The sequence below is a fragment of the Erinaceus europaeus genome, chromosome 5, assembly GCF_950295315.1.
Source record: "Erinaceus europaeus chromosome 5, mEriEur2.1, whole genome shotgun sequence".
Taxonomy (NCBI): domain Eukaryota; kingdom Metazoa; phylum Chordata; class Mammalia; order Eulipotyphla; family Erinaceidae; genus Erinaceus; species Erinaceus europaeus.
This window is the reverse complement of record NC_080166.1, coordinates 25,234,859-25,243,399: the sequence shown is the minus strand read 5'-3', so window position 1 is coordinate 25,243,399 and position 8,541 is coordinate 25,234,859. Positions and strand designations below refer to the sequence as shown.

At 46.6% G+C, this 8,541-nt stretch overlaps 1 pseudogene; it reads right to left on the bottom strand.

Moving 5' to 3' along the window:
• Positions 1-1,656: 1,656 nt before the first annotated feature.
• On the bottom strand, positions 1,657-7,643 carry LOC103123855 (tubulin beta chain-like; annotated as a pseudogene).
• Positions 7,644-8,541: the final 898 nt, after the last annotated feature.

The window sequence follows — 8,541 nt, the reverse complement described above, 5'->3', positions numbered from 1 at the left end:
ATGTGTTAATAACAAATATGTGGTATATTGCACTGTGGGATAATACTCTGCTTTAAGATGGATCGGGCTGGAAAGGATCCTGCTAACTAAAAGAAGTGAGAAGGGTAAAGGCAAACACCAGGTAAGTGTGGGTCTAATGCATATTTGAACATGGATGGTTGATCCCAGGAAGCTCGTCTATCAGACTCTCCTTGGCATACCAGCCTTGTGATCAAGCGAGGTGTGGCCAGAGAACTCTGGGGAATTCCAGCCTTCCTATCAGCCTTGCCGCATCACCCCACCCCTCCTCCCTCTGGTGGGTTTCGCCTTCTTTAAATTTCTATTTCCCCGTTCGTTCCTGCATCGCCATCCAGACCTTCTCATTGCCTTGCTCTTTTTTCCCTTATAAGGAGATATTGTCTCATTGGCCAGATGGCTACTTCCCCTGCACAGCTACCCCTTTAAACTTGTAACTGCGACAATAAAAGGTTCTGTCCTCAGTCACAGGTTTATTGTATAGTCTGTCACTTCCATACGCTGGAAGGACCCCTCAGCGAACTCACCCCTGCATCTGCTGGCCCAAGATTTCCCGCTCTCCGTCTGTCTCCTGGTGGACAACAGGCCAGACAGAGAAGTGGGAGCTAGAGGCAAGCAAATATAAAACCTTGACCTAATGTCTGTATGTGTGAGGTCATGAGGTCACATAGAAGAGAGGATGCTGCTATGAACATAGATGTACACACTATGGTTTTGTTAATGTCTCCTTTCTTAAAGAAAAAAAAGAGTATGAAGGATGACAAAGAAAGTGGGAACCAAGCATGCTGCAGTGGAGGCTGATGACACTTGAGTGGTGCAGTGAAAGATGTTGACATACATCTGGAGGTGTGGTTAAACTACACCCCACAGTACTCAGGGATTTTAAATACATTCCCTCAGGGGCTAGGCGGTGACCACCCGGTTAAGTGCACTTTGTGCTAAGCTCTGCGACTGGCTCAAGGATCCTGGTTTGGAGCCCAGGGCTCCCCACCTGCAGGGGGACTGCTTCACAAGAGGCAGAGTAGATCTGCAGGTGCCTGTCTTACTTTCTCTGTGGAAGGGATCTTTTCTCTCTCCTTCTCTGTCTTCCTCTCCCCTATAATTTTCTCTCTGTCCTATCCATCAACAACAGCAGCAACAATAATAAAAATGGCCACCAGGAGCTGTGGATTCATAGTGTAGGCACTGAGTCCCAGTAATGATCCCAGAGGCAAAAATAAATTAATTAATTAATTAAATAAAATACATTTTGTCAATAAAAAACATCTTTTGAAATTAATCTAGGCTAAATTTTGTCAATAGTTTATGGTCTAAAGGTTTGATACATGCAACATTCATGATTTTTAACTGAAGAATTCCATCATTATGACACTTTTGGTCAACCAATCTTTATGGAAAACCATTTGTGCACCACTTCCAAATACCAGATAAAGGGAAGCATATGGTGTGTTTCTTCCACATGGCTTCTTCTCCATGTTCTCCTTTTTCTCCTCCTCTATCTCCATCTTTTATATCTTCTAAGAAAGAAGATGAGAAACAGAGAGGGACTGAGATAAACTCAACACAGCTCCACCTTTTGAGAAGCTTTCTTTTCTTTTTTTTTTTTGATGTTAATTATTTATGTATTCCCTTTTATTGCCCTTCTTTTCTTTCTTTTTTTTTTGTTCCAATTCTCATTTATTTTTGGCTCTTGGGGAGGAGGGCAATTTCATCTTTTCAATATGAAAAAAAGCAAGTTCAACACAAAGTAGAAATTTGAAGTGTAGAATAGGGCAAAACCAAAGGTGGGGGTAAAGGCAATAGCAAGAGATGTTACCAAAGGTGGGTCTCCAGTCCCCTCTTCTCTGGGGAATGACTCACCTGGGTACTACACTTCCATATATATACAGCAGGGCTGGCATTCCTCTTTTTGGGCAAAAAGGAGGGGAATAAAGATAGACTTTCTGTATCAGGGCTGGCTTTTCTTCCCCCCTTCTTGACCGTTCCCCTCCAACATGGGGAAAAGGAATCCAATGTGAGAAGTAAACAAGAAAGACTCCCATTTGACAGAAACTACTAACAAAAGACAACTCAGAACAGAGCTTAGAAAACAGAAATAATACTGTTATATGCCTCCCCTGAAGTTGAGGAGAGGAAATGCCTAGAATAGTATAACTTCAATAGCCTGACCCCCTCCTCCAAAATTGCTCTAGAATAGAAAAATCCCACCACCTCTGCCTCACAGGGACCTCTACTTGAACTCAAAGTAACCTGGCTTTCTTTCACTTGGCTACTGAAGGAGTTAAATGGTGGCCATTTTGTTTTTTTAGCACATGGTTCTAAGTGGGACCTGGATGAGACCCAGCTTCTGGGGGAATTATTTTAAAAACAGAAAAGGAAATATTAACTAGACAGATGACAGTGGGCAACAGGTTACCCAGAATGGCAGAAATCTAGATTTCTCAGAGTGGAAAGAAAGGAGACATTCAACAAACAAATATTCATTGAGCACCTGTATAGAATCCCTCGCCCCACCACAAAAAATAAGGGGGGGCAGAAAAAGCAAATTCTGAGGGAGAGAAAGGGGCAATTGAGAAGGCCGAGGGAACTGAGGTGACTGGGCTCTGCTTAGGCCTCCTCTTCAGCCTCCTCACCGAAATCTTCCTCCTCTTCTGCGGTAGCATCTTGGTACTGCTGGTACTCAGAGACGAGGTCATTCATGTTGCTCTCAGCCTCAGTGAACTCCATCTCGTCCATGCCCTCACCTGTGTACCAGTGGAGGAAGGCCTTCCTGCGGAACATGGCAGAGAACTGCTCTGAGATGCACTTGAAGAGCTCCTGGATAGCTGTGCTATTACGATGAAGGTGACTGCCATCTTGAGGCCACGGGGTGGGATGTCACAGACAGCTGTCTTGACGTTGTTGGGGATCCATTCCACGAAGTAGCTGCTATTCTTATTCTGCACATTAAGCATCTGCTCATCTACCTCCTTCATGGGCATCCGCCCACGGAAGACAGCAGCCACAGTGAGGTAGCGACCGTGGTGAGGATCACAGGCAGACATCATATTCTTGGCATCAAAAACCTGCTGGGTGAGTTTGGGCACAGTGAGAGCCCAATAATGCTGGCTTCCACAGCTGGTGAGGGGGGCAAAGCCAGGCATGAAGAAGTGGAGACAAGGGAAGGGCACCATGTTGACTGCCAGCTTGCGGAGGTCAGCATTGAGTGTTGTTGTGGCAGTCTGGTGTCGGGCTGCACCGCAGAGAAGAGTGTGGACGTCCAGAGCAAAGGGGTACACAAATCTTTATTATAGGATGGGGGGGTTTGGTTCAGACCACGTGGGGCCAGCCGGCAATGGCCGTCCCCACTACCTGACCACGGGGGGAGAGAAGGGGGAGAGATCTGAGAGACGGGGAGCTGAGAGCCCAGAGAGAGCGAGGGGGGGTGAGGGGGCTTTTTATTGAGCGACAACCAGGGGTGACTTGTGGGGCCAGGATTGGTTGAAGGGGGCACTGCTAGGATTTTGCGGGGTGTAGTAAAACCTGGGGGTGGAGACTGCATCAGAATAATTCCTCAGCAACATCTCCTCCTATCCCTTTATATCTAAATGGACACAGTAAAGAAAAATGGAATGGAGGAGGCTTAAATGTTTTTAAGGAATGCGGTGCTCAGGTGGTAAGATGTAGGACTTTCTGTGGAGGAGGGAAGGCTTAAATGGCTGCCAACCTTGTGAGATTTATGCGTCCTCCTGTGCTCAACCCCTCTTTAGAGAGAGAGACTTACCTGGAGAGACTCATCTCATAGGTTTAAGCGCAGCCTGCTCAACCATCTCTTCACAATATCTCTACATCTTTTCTATCTTACTATCTAGTAATAGCATAAGATGTACAAAGTCTGTAAAAGACTATCATGGAACAGAAACCTTTTGGGCATAAGTCTAAATGATATAACAAAACAGGAAGGGACAAGTAGGGGAGTAGTAAAAGCCAGTGTGGTGTGAAGGGAAGGATTGGTGTGTAAAGGAACATTCCCTGCTTGGGTGGGGGAAGGGCAAGGGTACATAATGAGGGGGAGGCGGGAGGGCATGACTCACCAAACAGAGGGGCTATTTGGCATTGTATAGTCCTCAAGGCAACAGTCTGTAAAGTCTATGAAGTACTCAGGATCAGTCTATAAAAAACCAGCAGCGTGAAGGGAAATAAGCTGCTTTAAAATTGTGTAAAATGTATATAGGGTATGCCAGAAAGTCTGATACAAGTCTCAGTCCGAAGTAGATGGCTAGGGGAAGAATTGGCAGGGGATGCGATGCTGCATGAGGGGGGTCAGCCGCTGGAATTGAGGGAGGTCAGCCACTGGAATTTTGTTTTTCTGTAGATAGCCAGCTGGAACCGCCAACACGTGACAGGCAGGTCAGAAGCAGGAACGGCAACCAGGCATTAAGAAAGTTATGTTGCTGAGGAATTATTCTGATGCAGTCTCTGCCCCCAGGTTTGACTATGCCCCGCAAAATCCTAGCAGTGCACCCTTCAACCAATCCTGGCCCCACACATCAACCCTGGTTGTCGCTCAATAAAAAGCCCCCTCACCCCCCCTCGCTTTCTCTGGGCTCTCAGCTCCCCGTCTCTCAGATCTCTCCCCCTTCTCTCCCCCCGTGGTCAGGTAGTGGGGACAGCCATTGCTGGCTGGCCCCACGTGGTCTGAACCAAACCCCCCCCCATCCTATAATAAAAATTTGTGTACTCCTTTGCTCTGGAGTCCACTCTCTTCTCCATGGTGCAGCCTGACACCAGACCACCACAACAACAAATGGCGCCCACGTGGACCTGACCTGTGCATCTCTCAGATAAGGGAAGACAATTTGGCTACCTATGTACTATGGCCTTCTCTTCTGCTTGTGAAGAGATCTCCAAAGGCCTCTGCTCTTTCTTCATGAGACTGTTTTGCTGTTTCTGGAACATTTATCTCTGGACCACTCTGTGGTTTCCACTCGCTCGGGCGCACTCAGAACAGCCAGCAGAGTCGGGAAGAGCCAGCTGACAAGAGGCGAGGCGCGGAGCTTCCTTTTCCACCTGGTGGAGCAGCCAACCAGCCTGCCATGCCCGGACAACCCCGCGCACCGCGCCCACAGCCCTGCAGCCCTGCAGCCTACAAGAGGCCAAAGCCAGCACACAGGAGCCCGATGCCAACATGCTGGAGCCTGATGCCAACACGCAGGAGCCCGATGCCAGCACGCAGGCCAGCCCACAGGAGCTGGCTCTCCACCACGTGGCGCAGGGCACTGGGTGCGGGATCCCTCCACGCTGCTCGGCCACTGTGAGCAGGGCAGCAGACATGGAAGGGCCATGGAACAGGGCAGCAGATATGACAGGACCATGGGGCAGGGCCGTGTCAGCCTATCATGACCACCTCCCCAGGGCACCTCAGCCCGCGCCTTCTACAAGGCTGGCCAGCCCGCCCTTGTGTTATGAATTCTGGACAGATCCCGTACCTCCCAGGCTCCCTGCTGAAACTGAACACCCTGGCCGATATCTCCAGCTCCGGTCTGAAGGCAGACAAGCTGGAGTACGCAGAGATTCGTGCAGAAATCGCAACCTGCAATTTCTTGAAGTGGAGCTTCACAGGAGGCCACCTCCGGATGGTGACCCCCCCCAACAACTAACAACTAAGACAAATTCGTGTTTAAAATGACATGTCTTCGTAACAAAGGTTTCTCTCCTTGTGTATTAATGACCATGTTTATGTGTGTGTTTAAAGTTTGGTAAACAGTAACTTTAAGGCTAAATTCTTACTAGGCAAAGTTAAATTAAAAAGGTTTTCAACGTAATTCTCATAAAGATAAAATTAACTTACATTTAAAGTCTGAGGTAAAAATTAGTTAACAATCAATATATTTTAACTAAGTGGGTCTAAACAAGACCTGCGCACACCTAGGGTGTGTCTCCATCTTGAATGGGTATAACAAAAGGTTAAATAGACTTTGTTGATACGTAAAACTCTTCATTACCTTCTCTATTAGAAATGGTAGATTACACAATGGCTATGCTAATTATTCGCATGCCTGAAGTTTTCTTTCCTGCACACACCTAGGGTGTGTCTCCATCTTAAAGGAGTGTAACAAAAGGTTAAAAAGACATTGTTGATACGTAAAAGTCTCAAATTCCTTCTCTATTAGAAACGTTAGAGTGCACTATGGTTATGCTAATAACAAGTTTTGTTTCATAGTAAGTAAATTGCAGCCAGCTGCCTTTGAGACTCTAGGCCGTTCCCCGCCCCCATGCAAATGCCTGTCGAGGCAAGTACGCACCCCAGAGGCAAGAAATGGTTTTTTTTAAGCTGATAAAGTTTTGCCCACAGAGGCAAAAAATGGCCCCCTCAGGCCTTCCCTTGGCAGCACACTGGTTCTTGTTACTTGCTTACATGTTTCTCCATGTTTGTGCCAGTTTCTTTTTTTAAAAATGCCTGTATGATATAGGTTTCTGTTCACCCCACACCCTTGATACTGTAGTCATTTAGTTAAAAAGAAAAGGGGGAATTGTTGTATGCTTTACATTGGATTGTTCTAGCTCTCCCCCTGCCAAGAAAATTGGTTCAGTACTGCTAGTTTCGCGGGCCCGCTGGTCCCCACCCCAAGGAACCCCGAGAGAGTTCCAGAGTTTGAGAGTTCTTGGCGCCGCCGCGGAAGAAAGAGGCAGCAGAGTTCTGTTTGGTGATTAGTTTGGTTTAGTTTATGAATCGTTGTTCCTGAATAAAGAAATACAGCTTCCCTTCCCAGCCGTATGTCTCTGGTCGTCTCTGTTACCTGCCCGTGAAGCTAGCCTGGCCAGCTGGAGCCTCCGAAATTTAACAACAATTGAGCTGGCCAGGGAAGCGGAGGCAGGTGGTAACACTGCTCATGGTGGCTGAGACGAGGTGGTTCAGGTCTCCATAGGTTGGAGTGGTCAGCTTGAGGGTGCGGAAGCAGATATCATAAAGGGCCTCATTGTCAATACAGTAGGTTTCATCAGTGTTCTCTACTAACTGATGAACAGAGAGGGTGGCATTGTAGGGCTCAACTACAGTGTCAGACACTTTAGGTGAGGGAACCACACTGAAGGTATTCATGATTCTGTCAGGGTACTCTTCTCTGATCTTGCTGATAAGTAGGGTGCCCATTCCAGAGCCTGTGCCCCCACCCAGGGAGTGGGTCAGCTGGAAGCCCTGGAGGCAGTCACAGCTCTCTGCTTCCTTTCGTACCACATCCAGGACAGAGTCGACCAGCTCAGCTCCTTCAGTATAGTGGCCTTTGGCCCAGTTGTTGCCTGTGCCAGACTGACCAAAAACAAAGTTGTCTGGTCTGAAGATTTGACCCAAAGGACCTGAGCGAACAGAGTTCATGGTTCCAGGTTCTAGATCCACCAAGATAGCACAAGGAACATATTTGCTGCCTGTGGCTTCATCGTAATACACAGAAATGCGGTCCAGCTGCAGGTCACTGTCCCCGTGGTAGGTGCCGGTAGAATCGATGCCATGCTCATCACTGATCACCTCCCAGAACTTAGCACCGATCTGGTTGCCACACTGTCTGGCCTGGATGTGCACAATTTCCCTCATGATTAAAATTTACTTAAAACTTTTTGCTCACCTCAAGATGTGTATGGAGCAAGAAAAAAAATTAGTATATATTCTTTCTTTTGTTTGGTTTTTTTGCTTTGCTGCTGTTAGTCGCTGGCTGGAAAGGTGGGACGTGCCCCGAAGGCTGGTCCGAACGCCATGGTAGGAAGATTCTCCTTGTTTTCTTATTGTTGTTGTAATTGTTGTTGTTAATTGATGTCATTATTGCTGGATAGGACAGAGAGAAATGGAGAGAGATGGGAAAGACAGAGAGGGGCAGAGAAAGATAAACACTTGTATACCTGCTTCCTGGCCTGTGAAGTGACTTCCCTGCAGGTGGGGAGCCCAGGACTCCAAAAAGGATCCTTACACCAGTTCTTGAGCTTGGAACCACCTGTGCTTAACCTGCTGTGCTACTGCCCGGCTCCTCTAAGAAGCTTTCTTGACTCACAGACTGGGACTAGAAGTTAGGTCCTGGAGAGACATAAAACATGCACAGTAGGCTATGCATCACCCAACTTAAACTCTCTCTCTTTTTGTAAATGTGTGCAAAATACATTGAGAGAATATCATAATGGTATTTGCATCAATATTTTACAAATTTTATATATGAATTGTATGGATCAGCCACAGTTAACCTTTGTTTTAAACTATGTACTGAATGATGACTATGCTATTTCTATATTTTTATGGTTATTAATCAAGATGCCCTCAAGCAGATTTTTTTATATTCCATTGCTTGTTTGTATCATTTGCTTTTTTCTATATATATATGTGTGTGTGTGTGTGTATTTTCTTTATATATATATATTTTTCTCTTTTGTTGCTCTTGTATTTTTCTTTGTTGTTGTAATTGATGTCATCATTGTTGGATAGGACAGTGAAAAATGGAGAGAGGAGGGGAAGACAGAGAACTCTTATGCCGGTCATTGTGCTTTGCGCCACCTTGCTTACCC